This window comes from Nerophis ophidion, linkage group LG17 (assembly GCF_033978795.1).
Source record: "Nerophis ophidion isolate RoL-2023_Sa linkage group LG17, RoL_Noph_v1.0, whole genome shotgun sequence".
Taxonomy (NCBI): domain Eukaryota; kingdom Metazoa; phylum Chordata; class Actinopteri; order Syngnathiformes; family Syngnathidae; genus Nerophis; species Nerophis ophidion.
In genome coordinates, this window is record NC_084627.1 from 3,574,294 (window position 1) to 3,590,715 (window position 16,422).

Below are 16,422 nucleotides of genomic sequence, written 5' to 3' on the forward strand. Positions count from 1 at the left end.
ATCAAAATTCTAAAAAATAATCTTAATCAGGAAAAGTTACTAAAGATGTTCCATAAATTCTTTTTTTAAATGTTTTCAAAAAAATTCGAATTAGCTAGTTTTTCTCTTCATTTTTTTTTTCAGTTGAATTTTGAATTTTAAAGAGTCGAAATTGAAGATAAACTATGTTTCAAAATGTAACTCTTTTTTTTTTCGTGTTTTCTCCTCTTTTAAATCGTTCAATTAAGTGTTTTTTTCATCATTTATTCTCTACAAAAAACCTTCCTCTTCTTTCCTGACAATTTCAATGTTCAAGTATTTTTTTTTAATTGTAAAGAATATTAAAAAAAATTTAATTTAATTCTTCATTTTAGCTTCTGTTTTTTCGACGAGGAATATTTCAGAAATATTTCGTCAAACTTATGATTGAAACTCAAAATAATTATTCTGGCAAATCTAGAAAATCTGTAGATTTCTTCTGGAAAATCTAGAAGAAATAATGATTTGTCTTTGTTAGAAGTATAGCTTGGTCCAATTTGTTATATATTCTAACAAAGTGCAGATTGGATTTTAACCTATTTAAAACATGTCATCAAAATTCTAAAAAATAATCTTAATCAGGAAAAATGACTAATGATGTTCCATAAATTATTTTTTTTAATTTTTTCAAAAAGATTCGAATTAGCTAGTTTTTCTCTTCATTTTTTTTTTCAGTTGAATTTTGAATTTTAAAGAGTCGAAATTGAAGATAAACTATGTTTCAAAATTAAATTTTCTTTTTTTTTTCGTGTTTTCTCCTCTTTTAAACCGTTCAATTAAGTGTTTTTTTCATCATTTATTCTCTACAAAAAACCTTCCTCTTCTTTCCTGACAATTTCAATGTTCAAGTATCTTTTTTAATTGGAAAAAATATTTAAAAAAAATTAATTTAATTCTTCATTTTAGCTTCTGTTTTGTCGACGAAGAATATTTGAGAAATATTTCGTCAAACTTATGATTGAAACTCAAAATAATTATTCTGGCAAATCTAGAAAATCTGTAGATTTCTTCTGGAAAATCTAGAAGAAATAATGATTTGACTGTTAGAAATATAGCTTGGTCCAATGTGTTATATATTCGAACAAAGTGCAGATTGGATTTTAACCTATTTAAAACATGTCATCAAAATTCTAAAAAATAATCTTAATTAGCTAGTTTTTCTCTTCATTTTTTCTTCGGTTGAATTTCGAATTTTAAAGAGTCGAAATTCAAGATAAACTATGTTTCAACATTTTTTTATCTTTCTATATGTTTTCTCCTCTTTTTACCGTTCAATTAAGTGTTTTTTTCATCATTTATTCTCTACAAAAAACCTTCCGTAAAAGGAAAAAAATGTACGACGGAATGACAGACAAATACCCTTTTTTTTATATATATATATATGTAGATTTATTTATTAAAGGTAAATTGAGCAAATTGGCTATTTCTGGCACTTTATTTAAAAGTGTATCTAACTGGTAGCCCTTCGCATTAATCAGTACCCAAGAAGTAGCTCTTGGTTTCAAAAAGGTTGGTGACCCCTGCCATATATTGACAAGAACCGCCTGGCACCGCGTTGCTTTTCGCCCAAAACCACGACCTTCGGGTCTAAGTGTGATTTCGAGGGATCTTGCTAAAGTGTATTACGTTGTGGTCATGCATTATATTAGGCAGCATTCCCCAGGACAATCAGTCATTGTCTACTCAAGCTCTTAGTACCTCCCTATCTCGTCCCCGAATAAAGGTCGGCGTACGCCGGGACCGCTCCTGCAAGGTCACGGCGTCTTGCAAACAGTCAGCCCCGCGGATGTTTACCGCGGTACAATTACGAAAAAAGGTCCATCTTGAACCGAGGCATCTCCAGCTGCTGCTCTTCAAGGTCTTCATGAATAAACCACGACCGTTTTATCCTTTACGAGCGACGAAGACGATACGGGCTTCCAAAAGAATATGGTGTTCTAAAGAAATGCTTGACATTTAATCTTCATGGCCTCACGTCACATGTGGAATAACAATATCAAAATGCTCTTTTGAGAGGCGTTTTTTTTTGGCCTGGTAGAAATGTGACGTCCGTGGATATTTGCAAAGATACGTTACCAGTCCGGTCACGGCAGAGCTTTGAATAGCTTGATCAATACACATTTCACCGACCAATTTTTATGTACCGTATTTCCTTGACTTGTTGTATATAGTTTCGCAAAATATTATTTTTATTAGCACATGTCTAGAATTTCCGCCGGGTAAAACTCGTTTCGCCAAATAATTAGCATATCAATCAATCAATCAATCAATGTTTATTTATATAGCCCCAAATCACAAATGTCTCAAAGGACTGCACAAATCATTACGACTACAACATCCTCGGAAGAACCCACAAAAGGGCAAGGAAAACTCACACCCAGTGGGCAGGGAGAATTCACATCCAGTGGGACGCCAGTGACAATGCTGATTATGAGAAACCTTAACTCGTTTTGCCAAATAATTAGCATATGCCTAGAATTTCCCCCGGGTCAAACTCGTCACGTCACGAGTGACACTTCACCTGTCATCATTTTCAAAATGGAGGAGACTGACTTCAATAATTTGAAATCGCATAAAGGGAAGAAGATTAAGAGCTATTCAGTAGGATTTAAGGTCCAAGCTATTGAATATGCTAAAAAGAACAGTAAGCAGCTTAGTTTTATTAATATACCATAGCTGCGTGTGTCAAATATGAGTCATTAAATGACTCCCGCCTCCTGGTGGTAGAGGGCGCTAGTGATCCTTCTTGCGACTACTCGGCTGCAGAAGAAGTGACAACAAGCAGCAAGAGTGAGCAGCGATCGTTTATTCTTTCCTCTCGCTTGCACTTTTAACATGGAGGATTACATATCTAAAATAAAACAGTTTTCTAAACTGGACTTTCAATCGAAGCGGGAGATAATAAAAAAAGATCTCTTTTGAAACAGAGAGACTTTTAAAATTGAAGAAAGATAAGGAAGACTTCTATAAACAAGTTATCGATGCTTTTGATCAGAAGGAGCTGCGCATGGACTTCATTTATAAGTAAAAGTAAGACCATAATAACGTTTTTTTTTATAAAATGTTCTTTTCATGATGGTATTTTACATCACACTCAAATCTACAAGCACAGACCTAAATTTACCGCATGCCTTTGGTAAGTGCCGGAGTGAGAAGAGGTTTTAAATTAATTAGCGCCCCGGCGGCAATTCAAGGAAATACGGTAATTACTGTGGAATACAAAAATAAACACTTTTTAGGACGTTCCCCTAATGTTCATGGACTTGTTCTACAAACCCAAAACCAGTGAAGTTGGCACGTTGTCTAAATGGTCAATAAAAACAGAATACAATGATTTGCAAACCTATATTCAATCGAATAGACTGCAAAGACAAGATACTTAATGTTCGAACTGGAAAACGTTCTTATTTTTTTAGCAAATATTAGCTCATTTGGAATTTGATGCCTGCAACATGTTTCAATTAAGCTGGCACATGTGGCAAAAAAAGACCGCGAATGCTCATCAAACACTTATTTGGAACATCCCACAGGTGAACAGGCTAATTGGGAACAGGTGGGTGCCGTGATTGGGTATAAAAACAGCTTCCATGAAATGCTCAGTCATTCACAAAAAAGGAATGGGGCGAGAGTCACCACTTTGTCGACAAATGTGTGAGTAAATCGTAAAAGAGTTTAAGAACAACATTTCTCAACGACCTATTGCAAGGAATTTAGGGATTTCAGCATCTAAAGGTCTGGAATATCATCAAAAGGTTCAGAGAATCTGGAGAAATGACTGCACGTAACATTAAATGCCCGTGACCTTGGCTCCCTCAGGCGGTACTGCATCAAAAAGCGACATCAGTGTGTAAGATATCACCACATGGGCTCAGGAACACTTTAGAAAACCATAGTAAGTAACTACAGTTTGTTGCTACAACTGTAACTCCAAGTTAAAACTCTACTAAGCAAAGCCATTTATCAACAACACCCAGAAACGCCGCCGGCTTTGCTGGGCCCGAGCTCATCTAAGATGGACTGATTCAAAGTGGATAAGTGTTCTGTGGTCTGATGAGTCCACATTTCAAATTGTTTTTGGAAACTGTGGATGGGGTGTCCTCCGGAACAAAGAGGAAAATAACCAGCCGGATTGTTCTAGGCGCGAAGTTCAAAAGCCAGCATCTGTGATGGTATGGGGGTGTATTATTGCCCAAGGCATGGGTAACTTACACATCTGTGAAGGCACCATTAATGATAAAAGGTACATACAGGTTTTGGAGCAACATATGTTGCCATCCAAGCAATGTTATCATGGACGCCCCTGCTTATTTCAGCAAGACAATACCAAGCTACTTGTTACAACAACGTGGCTTCGTAGTAAAAGAGTGCAAGTACTAGACTGGCCTTCCTGGAGTCCAGACCTGTCTCCCATTGAAAATTTTTGGTGCATTATGAAGCCTAAAATACCACAACGGAGACCCCGGACTGTTGAACAACTTAAGCTGTACATCAAGCAAGAATGGGAAAGAATTCCACCTGAAAAGCTTCAAAAACTGGTCTCCTCAGTTCCCAAACGTTTACTGAGTGTTGTTAAAAGGAAAGGCCATGTAACACAGTGGTAAAAATGGCCCTCAGACAACTTTTTTGCAATGTGTTGCTGCCATTAAATTCAAAGTAATGACCATTTGCAAAAAAAATTAAGTTTGTCAGTTTGAACGTTAAACATCTTGTCTTTGCAGTCTATTCAATTGAATATTGAAAAGGGTTTGCAAATCACTGTTTTCTGTTTTTATTTACCAGGTACACAACGTGCCATCTTCACTGGTTTTAGTTTTTTTTTACATTTTCCAAAAATAGTCCAAGACTTTGAATGCTGAACTATTTTACCTCAGGCACCATAAACGGAACTTTGACCTTGAAAACTTTGAATGCGTACAGCTTCTGACTAAATAAACAACTCATCTAAGGGACGGCGTGACGATGTTGGGATGGTTCCTGGTTCAATCCCCACCTTTTACCATCCTAGTCACGTCCATTGTGTCCTTGAGCAAGACACTTCACCCTTGCTCCTGATGGGACCTGGTTAGCGCCTTGCCTGGCATCAGTGTGTGAATGTGTGTGTGAATGAATGTGGAAGTAGCGTCAAAGCACTTTCCATCCATCCATCATCTTCTGCTTATCCGAGGTCGGGTCGCGGGGGCAACAGCCTAAGCAGGGAAACCCAGACTTCCCTCTCCCCAGCCACTTCGTCTAGCTCTTCCCGGGGGATCCCGAGGCGTTCCCAGGCCAGCCGGGAGACATAGTCTTCCTAACGTGTCCTGGGTCTTCCCCGTGGCCTCCTACCGGCTGGACGTGCCCTAAACACCTCCCTAGGGAGGCGTTCGGGTGGCATCCTGACCAGATGCCCGAACCACCTCATCTGGCTCCTCTCGATGTGGAGGAGCAGCGGCTTTACTTTGAGTTCCTCCCGGATGACAGAGCTTCTCACCCTATCTCTAAGGGAGAGACCCGCCACACGGCGGAGGAAACTCATTTCGGCCGCTTGTACCCGTGATCTTATCCTTTCTGTCATGACCCAAAGCTCATGACCATAGGTGAGGATGGGAACGTAGATCGACCGGTAAATTGAGAGCTTTGCCTTCCGGCTCAGCTCCTTCTTCACCACAACGGATCGATACAACGTCCGCATTACTGAAGACGCCGCACCGATCCGCCTGTCGATCTCACGATCCACTCTTCCCCCACTCGTGAACAAGACTCCTAGGTACTTGAACTCCTCCACTTGGGGCAGGGGCTCCTCCCCAACCCGGAGATGGCACTCCACCCTTTTCCGGGCGAGAACCATGGACTCGGACTTGGAGGTGCTGATTCTCATTCCGGTCGCTTCACACTCGGCTGAGAACCGATCCAGCGAGAGCTGAAGATCCCGTTCAGATGAAGCCATCAGGACCACATCATCTGCAAAAAGCAGAGACCTAATCCTGCACTTTGAGTTCCTTAAAAAAAAAGGTAGAAAAGCGCTATACAAGTACAACCCATTTACCGTTTAATCTGCAAGGCAAGGGCGTAGAATTGGGTAGGGACGCTAGGGACGCTACCAATATCCAGCCGCTACTGTGTAGTCACCATCAATACAAGCGCTGTCCGTAATGTTTAGTCAATGATTATGGCACAGAAAGGGTTAAATGTCGATCTCTGGTAGAAGTCCCGCCTCTAACCTAAATATCGCTCCCTGATTGGTTGCCGCTTTCATGCTAACTTACGTGTGATTGGCTCACTGTGGAATAAACAGTCCCACCTATACAGACGTTAGCTCCAAATTAGCACTGCATCCCCGCTTTTTTTCCAGCTGAAAGTCAATGCTCAGTCCCCTTCTACCATTGTTAACCCTCCCCAGAGGTGAAAGTTAACCTTAAACATGTGAATTCAACTACTTTAGTCCGTTTTTTAACATCGTAAAAACATCAGCTGTCTTTTTCTACGGACTGCCACAGTCCGTCGTCATGGATGCATGACAACGACTTCCATTCATACTAGTCATGCGTGCCTGAGGCGGAGTGATAGCCTACGCTGTGATAAGGGTTTAGAATAGTAGCCGTGCTCATTATTTAAACCACGGTTAACAGCCAATCAGATCGCCGGATTTCACCTTTCCGTTTTATTTTTTGAATTTTTTTTGTTTCATGCAACATATTTACAAAGTAAAGCCGCTGCTCCTTCACATCGAGAGGAGCCAGATGAGGTGGTTCGGGCATCTGGTCAGGATGCCACCCGAAAGCCTCCCTAGGGAGGTGTTTAGGGCACATCCGACCGGTAGGAGGCCACGGGGAAGACCCAGGACACGTTGGGAAGACTATGTCTCCCGGCTGGCCTGGGAACGCCTCGGGATCCCGCGGGAAGAGCTAGACGAAGTGGCTGGGGAGAGGGAAGTCTGGGTTTCCCTGCTTAGGCTGTTGCCCCCGCGACCCGACCTCGGATAAGCGGAAGATGATGGATGGATGGTAACATATTTACAGTACAAAAGCAGCAATAGAAAGAAGTAGATGAAGGGAAAAATTGTGAGTGATTTAAACACAAGTTGGGGAAAAGATTATTACAGTTCATTTATGTTTATTTACAATGTTGTATGGCATGAATGTATTTCGGATGTTGTTGATGGACAGTAGGCTATGTTGATTGACAGTATGATGCACAGTTGCACTACAGCCCTACACTAAAGACGAAAGATGAGAACTCTTCCAAGTTGTCTCCTTTGCTTTCATTTGAGTTACTTTACCCTATAACATCTGCATGACGTGAAATTATGATTGCTAATGTAAAAAAAAAAAAAAAGGAAACTTTAAGAGTGCTGCCTTGGAGCACTTTTGTGTCCCCACCAATCTCAAAATCAAACCTAGTCCCTTGCTGGAAGATGTGTCTTACCGGACAGATGGTCAGTTTGAGCAGGGTCAACAGCATAATTCCGCCCTGACCTCCCCTTTAACCTCAGACTGCTCCACTGATGGCGTCAGCAGACAGTCAACCACAGGCTGCTGTGGGATGTTTCAGATCGTCCTTGGAGGTAAAGAAAAGAAGGACAAGACGGTAAACCGGAGTCATAACGGACGTGCGATCGACCGACGGGGTTGACAGCTCAGTATTTGAATCCTGATAACAGATTGTCTAGATTAACAATATAAGAATACTGTAAAAAAATGTTTCTCATATTCTGGAGACGTTAGGACACAACTCTAGAACAGATACTTACTTACAAACCCCGTTTCCATGTGAGTTGGGAAATTGTGTTAGATGTAAATATAAACAGAATACAATGATTTGCAAATCATTTTCAACCCATATTCAGTTGAATATACGACAAAGACAATATATTTGATGTTCAAACTGATAAACCTTCTTTTGTTGTTGCAGATAATCATTAACTTTAGAATTTGATGCCAGCAACACATGTCAAAGAGATGAAATGAAGGCCGTTTTAGTAACGCTTTTAATGTGTGGCTCAAAGGAGAGAGTTGGGTTGAAGATAATACCCAGATTTTTTACCGAGTCACCTTGTTTAATTATTTGGTTGTCAAATGTTAAAGTTGTATTATTAGATAGAGGTCGGTGTCTAGCAGGACCGATAATCAGCATTTCCGTTTTTTTGGCGTTGAGTTGCAAAAAATTAGCGGACATCCAATGTTTAATTTCATTAAGACACGCCTCCAGCTGACTACAGTCCGGCGTGTTGGTCAGCTTTAGTATGTTATTTCATGACATTTGGAACGTAAACAAAAACAAACTCTTGCAGAAAAACCATCCTGTGATGATACAAGAATAAAAACAAAGCATGCTGAAGATAAATCATCCCAGGAACACACAGACATTATCATAATACAGCATCTTTCCAACACATATCTCTTTGCAAACTAAAGGTTGCAACTGGAACCTAAAAAAATTGTACAATATACAAGATAAAATAGCTTTTCAATGTTCTCCTTCAACTGATTTCCATTTGAAACCATCCTCCGGGAATGGTCACCTCCGTCCAAAACTTCCCATCTCATCTTTGCAGAGCCAGGAATTTTTTTTTACCGTTTATCTGGGCTCATCACAGTCGGTAATCACATCCCCGTGATGCACATCTCATCAGACAAAAAAAACAAAACAAAATGACACTTTGAAGGACACAGACTCAACAATTTTACACAAAAAAACACCAACACCATATCAGGAAGGTGTAAAACTGTGATGCCGTTTGTTGAATGGCCCCTTTTGCTGTATGTTAGGAAGGACAAATGAAGTTTTATCTTTGTATTCTTACACTTCAATACATTAGAGCAGGGGTGACCATTACGTCGATCGCGAGCTACCAGTCGACCGCGGGGGGTGTGTCAGTCGATCTCCAGCCAGGCTTTTAAAAAAAAATAGACCTAAAAATGAGTGGTCATCAATCTTCACCAAGACGTCACTTAAATGACGTTCACGGTACCGGAGGGTCTTGTGAGATGACGCTGGCTGCTGCAAGATCATTATTATGAAAATATGACCGAGAGGAAGGCGAGAAACACTTTTTATTTCAACAGACTCTCGCGCCGTACCTTCCGTCAAAACTCTAAATGCCGACTGCACATTTCCTATCTTCACAATAAAAGCCCTGCTTCATGCTGCCTGCGCTAACTAAATACAGAGTCTCGGAAAACTGGCGTGCACAAGCGATCCCTCAGAAAGCTGGCGTGCACATCACTTGTGCACGCCAGCTTTCCGAGTCTCTTATTTTGTTAGCGCAGGCAGCATGAAGCAGGGCTTTTATTGTGAAGATAGGAAATGTGCAGTCGGCCTTTAGAGTTTTGACGGAAGGGACGGCGCGAAAGTCTGTTGAAATAAAAAGTGTTTTTCGCCTTCCTCTCTGTCATTTTTTCATAATAATGAACTGGCAGCAGCCAGCGTCATCTCACAAGACCCTCGGGTGCCGTGAATGTCAATCAAGCAAGCTACGGAATTTGCCGCCAATGTTTTTCTTGTAAAGTGTATGGAAGCTGGATGAATTAGATGCCAAAAAACAACCACTTTCATGTGGTATTGTACAGAAAGGACAACTTTTTTTCTCCTCCATTTGAAAATGTGGGCGTTATCATCATTACTGTCTGATTCCAATCAATGCAAGTCATCAGAATCAGGTAATACACCAACTTATATTCTTGTCTTCGTGAAAGAAAGACATCTATATGTGTTACACATGCTTGTATTATCATTAAACACATTTAACTTGTTTACAAAAATGTCTCTTTCATAAATAAATAAATATAAATGATATATATAAATGAGGTAGATCCCCTCGAGTTGGTCAATTGAAAAGTAGCTCGCCTGCAGAAAAAGTGTGGGCACCCCTGCATTAGAGAAAAAAGAAAACGAGGGTTTCATCACAAATGACCTTTCAAATTAACCATCACTTCTCAAGCATCCGCTGTATAATTGCGTTCTTTTAGTTCCCTTTATTGTACTTTCTGAAACCCTTTTTTTTTTTCTCATCCCCGTTCGCTATTGTCTTTGACCGAAACAGGTTTAATTGGAAAGTGAAACATTGTTTGGGATTCAAACGGTCGGGTCGTCTGCACAAGGGCGCGTTTGTGCGTTATCATTTTGTTCGCCTTATCACTCTTTCAGTCACTGCTTCACTGACCCTTCAGTCGGGACACATTCATGTTTCTCTCCACTTTTCTTTGCTGATACCAGAGGTGAAGCAGATATTTTGCTTTTATATAACAATACAATTCCTAATCTCTAAAAACTATTTTATAACAAAAGTTCAACGGTAGAGTACATGTATTTGGAAGCAGATGTTTTTGGTACGGAACGCTGGGTATGACACACGTTGAGCAAATGACCGGATGTATAACTGCCTTTAGTCATGTTGTGGGCGATACTGTAAATAACGATACCACAACACATTGGGGAACTCTTCTCTTTCTTGTTGAAACATATAAACAAAGATAAGTGAATACGACGAAAGCAGTGAGCCTCCAAAAATGTTAATATATATATATATATATATATACATATATATATATATATATATATAAATGTGTGTGTGTGTGGGAAAAAATCACAAGACTACTTCATCTCTACAGAACTGTTTCATGAGGGGTTCCCTCATTCACACAAAATCTCCTGATGATTGAGGGAACCCCTCATGAAACAGTTCTGTAGAGATGAAGTAGTCTTGTGATTTTTCCCACACATACATATTGCGCTCTACCACGGTATCCGAGCACTATTCTCTGGATAGTCCAATCAAGATATATATATATATATATATATATATATATATATATATATATATATATATATATATATATATATATATATATATATATATATATGAGGGGTGTAACAGTACACAACAATTTCGGTTCGGTACGTACCTCGGTTTAGAGGTCACGGTTCGGTTCATTTTCGGTACGGTAAGAAAACAACAAAATATAAATTTTTGGTTATTTATTTACCAAATTTGTGAACAATGGCATAACATACATATACACACAAGGTACATTGCAAAGGTTAATGTGGTCAATAAAAACTAAATAAGATAAGGCTCAGAATAGTTTTTAACAAAACCTTTCTACATATAAAGTGCTTTTTTTGATTGATTGATTGAGACTTTTATTAGTAGATTGCACAGTACAGTACATGTTCCATACAATTGACCACTGAATCCAAATACCCCAATAAGTCAGGGTCCACGTTCATCAACATTAAACTGCCACAAGTTGTTGCTCTTACTGCCAAATTAGCCTGGCTAACTTGGTAGTAAGAGGATATATGGGCTCATTGTTCTTCCACCATAGAAGTGGGTCAAAATCTAGTTTTTAATGCAATACAGCATCCCCCTGCTACCCCGAACGGGACAAGCGGTAGAAAATGGATTGATGGATTGTCTTAAATCTACTGCTATAAAAACATTTATTATTACTTCAGCCCTGCCTGGCTCGCTGAGCAGAATCTGCTTGAATGCGGTTGCGACGCTTCAAAGGAGTTAGCATGTTTGACGTGTTAGCAGAAGCGCACCCTACTGCTGCTCCACAATGTCGGCAAACATCCATCCTCCATTGTTGTATTGCACCGCGCAGCCAAAGTGTTCCCAAACGGGAGATGTTAACGAGGCAGGAGGGTCTTCCAGCTCTGGCTTTTGCATGTTGTCCTAGCCCGGTTGCTGCTAGCCTGCTGTGTGTTGTGCCTCGCTCTGCATTGTTTACACAACCTGCGGTGCGCCACCTATAATGTCCGTGTGGAAACTCATCCGGTACACCTCCGAACCGAACCGAAGCCCCTAATATATATATATATATACATATATATTAGATTAGATTAGATAGTACTTTATTTATTCCGTCAGGAGAGTTCCTTCAGGAAAATTGAAATTTTCAGCACAATCCCATTCAAGATTAGACAAACATTACAGGGAGACAGAACAGGATCGCTGACGGGTCTGCCGGCTTCCAGCGCCCCTTACAAAATAGATGTGATACAGGTAAACAAGGGGGGGGGATGGGAGAAAAAAATAGAAGTTTAAAATAAAATAAAAAAATCAGTCTTAGCCTGGGCCCTGAAGAGGGGGTGCAGACTGAGGCCAAGGGAAAAAAACAACAACTCATAGCCATAGAACACATCCCTCTTACATGTGTGTAAGAGGGAAACATCAAACATCAAAGAGCACAAAGGACAGACATTAAAGACATTAAAGCAGCAGATACAACCAGACACTCCTCATACCGCTATGAATAAAAAGCAAAAGAAACATATCCACTGTGGTGGATATATATATATATATATATATATATATATATATATATATATATATATATATATATATATATATATATATACATACAAAGGGATTAAACATGCAAACAAACAAGTGCTTAGCTGATTTTTCCTAAAAACACATATTGAAAAAAAGTGTCCATTTACATTTAGGTCAGACCTGGGCAATTATTTTGAGATAAAAATGTGCTATTTTTAGGAACACTAATACAAAACCTCACAATAATGTGTTATTGAGAGCTAAAAACGTTATGACACTCTGCCTTAAAAAAAAACAGAATGGAATTTTAAATTTTTTTACTGAGACACCCAGAATTTACACGAAATTAAAGAATGTGGGATTTACGATATTAACTATGACCGATAAAACACTGAATATTGACAACGTATGAACGTCACACCCCCACTCCCTCGACATATTTTACAATCAAGCAAAACGCAACAAACACAGCAAATAATGAACACGAAGGATAAAAAAAAAAACCAACCTACAATCTGATATATCACTAAGCTTTAGAACTTTGTTGTAAAAATCTCCTTCTGCGTCTGTCCCTGACCCCCGCATTTCAGGCTGGCACTGTGGAAACGCTCCCCACCCACGATGCTTGGTGCCTCGTCTGAGCTGCTGTGACTTAGATTACCCATCCATCCATCCATTTTCTGCCGCTTATTCCCTTTTGGGGTCGCGGGGGGCGCTGGCGCCTATCTCAGCTACAATCGGGCGGAAGGCGGGGTACACCCTGGACAAGTCGCCACCTCATCACAGGGCCAACACAGATAGACAGACAACATTCACACACTAGGGCCAATTTAGTGTTGCCAATCAACCTATCCCCAGGTGCATGTCTTTGGAAGTGGGAGGAAGCCGGAGTACCCGGAGGGAACCCACGCATTCACGGGGAGAACATGCAAACTCCACACAGAAAGATCCCGAGCCTGGATTTGAACCCAGGACTGCAGGAACTTCGTATTGTGAGGCAGACGCACTAACCCCTCTGCCACCGTGAAGGCCCAGGTATGACATATATCATGCAAAAGCACGGATTCCAACCATTGAAATATTTTGTATAGTTCAAGATTTACGATAATTTGAAAACAACACAGCGCATCACAACGGGCAGCTACAGTTTCTACCTTAAAGATCTAAAAAAAAAAAATATTTGGGAATGTCCGGCGGGGCCAGATTGAAAAGCTTAACGGGCCTTAATTTGCCCAGGTCTGATTTTGCGTTATAAATGGGTTGTACTTGTATAGCGCTTTTCTACCTTCAAGGTACTCAAAGCGCTTTGACACTACTTCCACATTTACCCATTCACACACACATTCACACACTGATGGAGGGAGCTGCCATGCAAGGCGCCAACCAGCACCCATCAGGAGCAAGGGTGAAGTGTCTTGCTCAGGACACAACGGACGTTATCTTATATTTCGGTGAATACGCTTTTAAAAATGGGTTCTACATACTTTACAGTTCTTCTCTTTCCGTTCTACCATTGTAAGAATAAATAAATAGTCCTGCCAATGCGCGAGCCCCAAAACTGCACAAGGCTGTCATGGTGACCTACATTTCAGATACATTGCATTGTGTATTGGGAGAATTAGGTCAAGAAAAATCCTCCTGTCTTGCCCAGAAAACATCTGAGGACGATCCAAGTGAGCTGACTTACATAATACTGCTTGTGGTCCCAGTGCAGCCGAGGGTTAAAAAAACAAACCCCGAGACGGTGGTTTGATGTTTTTAAGCACTTTAATTTTGATTAAAACGACTAGGGAGTCCTTTGGAGGGTATTCCATCATTATAGATGATTTATTCTCCGAATCCTTGGTGAATAAAAGATACAACTCGCCGTGTTAGCAATGGTGTTAAATAAGTCTGAGCACACGCAGGTTTGTGTCCTCAGCAGCCCCTATGGCTCCCAACCATACGCTCCATATATCCAAGGCACCCAGCTGATAGACTCCCAATTTCCATCCATCCATCCATCTTCTTCCGCTTATCCGAGGTCGGGTCGCGGGGGCAGCAGCCTAAGCAGGGAAGCCCAGACTTCCCTCTCCCCAGCCACTTCGTCTAGCTCTTCCCGGGGGATCCCGAGGCGTTCCCAGGCCAGCCGGGAGACATAGTCTTCCCAACGTGTCCTGGGTCTTCCCCGTGGCCTCCTACCGGTTGGACGTGCCCTAAACACCTCCCTCGGGAGGCGTTCGGGTGGCATCCTGACCAGATGCCCGAACCACCTCATCTGGCTCCTCTCGATGTGGAGGAGCAGCGGATTTACTTTGAGTTCCTCCCGGATGACAGAGCTTCTCACCCTATCTCTAAGGGAGAGCCCCGCCACACGGCGGAGGAAACTCATTTCGGCCGCTTGTACCCGTGATCTTATCCTTTCGCTCATGACCCAAAGCTCATGACCATAGGTGAGGATGGGAACGTAGATCGACCGGTAAATTGAAAGCTTTGCCTTCCGGCTCAGCTCCTTCTTCACCACAACAGATCGGTACAACGTCCGCATTACTGAAGACGCCGCACCGATCCGCCTGTCGATCTCACGATCCACTCTTCCCCCACTCGTGAACAAGACTCCTAGGTACTTGAACTCCTCCACTTGGGGCAGGGTCTCCTCCCCAACCCGGAGATGGCACTCCACCCTTTTCCGGGAGAGAACCATGGACTCGGACTTGGAGGTGCTGATTCTCATTCCGGCCGTTTCACACTCGGCTGCGAACCGATCCAGTGAGAGCTGAAGATCCCGGCCAGATGAAGCCAACAGGACCACATCGTCTGCAAAAAGCAGAGACCTAATCCCGCGGCCACCAAACCGGAACCCCTCAATGCCTTGACTGCGCCTAGAAATTCTGTCCATGAAAGTTATGAACAGAATCGGTGACAAAGGACAGCCTTGGCGGAGTCCAACCCTCACTGGAAACGTGTCCGACTTACTGCCAGCAATGCGGACCAAGCTCTGACACTGATCGTACAGGGATCGGACTGCCATAATAAGACAGTCCGATACTCTCTGAGCACTCCCCACAGGACTTCCCGAGGGACACGGTCGAATGCCTTCTCCAATTTCATGGAAATTAAAAGGATTGCTGCCTTTTGAAATGTAAATGGGGGGCGCTATGTAGATTGGGCTTGAATCAAAATCCTCCCTCCCTTGGTGATGCAGGGTGGAATAAGTGAGCGGGCCCATTAATGTTGCGGCGCACGCGCAGTCTGCGTCTCCCCACTCTGCAAATCCACCCGGAGGATCCGCTGACAGCGCGCTCGGACACGGCCCCCCGATCATGTTCAACGGGGGGCTGCACGCCCACGCCACTTCAAGCCCGCAGACGATCAGTCAATCTGCACACCTGGGACTGATTCGGGCGAGCTGAATAAAGGGACGAGTGGACCCAAGGATCGGCACGGTAACTTAGTTTTTCATGGTGTACCTGTTTTCCTTCTGTTGCCTTGAATTTCGACCGCCTCCCTCGTTCCCCGACTCCTCGCTCGCCCCATGACTCTGACGCCTCTCTCTCGCCCCGGATCCCCTGCATGCCTCATGGACTGCCTCGTTCCTTCGCCCCACATTCGACATTCACGGTAACACTTAACAGCTAATCTGCACACATAGTCACACACATACACGCTTGGATTTTGTCACACGCCATTCTATAGTTCATTTGTATTGTTAATTATTATTATTATATATATATAATGTATATATGTTTACTCTGATCGATAAACACTTCCCCAAAGGCAACACCCTAAGAAAAATATTCAACAAGAACAACATTAAATTGAGCTACAGCTGTATGAATAACATACAACAAAACATTTCAAACCACAACAAAGCATTTGCAAAAGGACTGCCCACCCCCAGACTAAACGACTCTGAAACCAATAAGGAATGTAACTGTCGCAGGAAACCTGATTGCCCTCTCAACGGAGGGCGCTTACAAACATCAGTCGTTCACCAAGCAAAGGTAACACGCAAAGACATTAACACATCCGATACGTACGGAGGATTAACCGAAGGAGCGTTTAAAACCAGATGGAATAATCACAAGGGCTCCTTTAGAAACCAGACTTTGCGGAATTCTACAGAACTCAGCAAGCACATTTGGAACCTCAAAGACAATAATGTT

The 16,422-nt window shown here is 41.8% G+C and overlaps 1 protein-coding gene across 2 annotated transcripts in view; it reads right to left on the reverse strand.

The window, feature by feature from the left end:
- The window catches only part of cabp7b (calcium binding protein 7b), a 207,990-nt gene that overhangs the window by 106,066 nt on the left and 85,502 nt on the right, over nucleotides 1–16,422 (reverse strand). For both annotated transcript variants that reach the window (XM_061875753.1, XM_061875752.1), the window contains one exon: nucleotides 7,420–7,551. The gene's annotated coding sequence lies outside the window, so the exon portion shown is untranslated. The remainder of the gene's footprint in view (nucleotides 1–7,419; nucleotides 7,552–16,422) is intronic.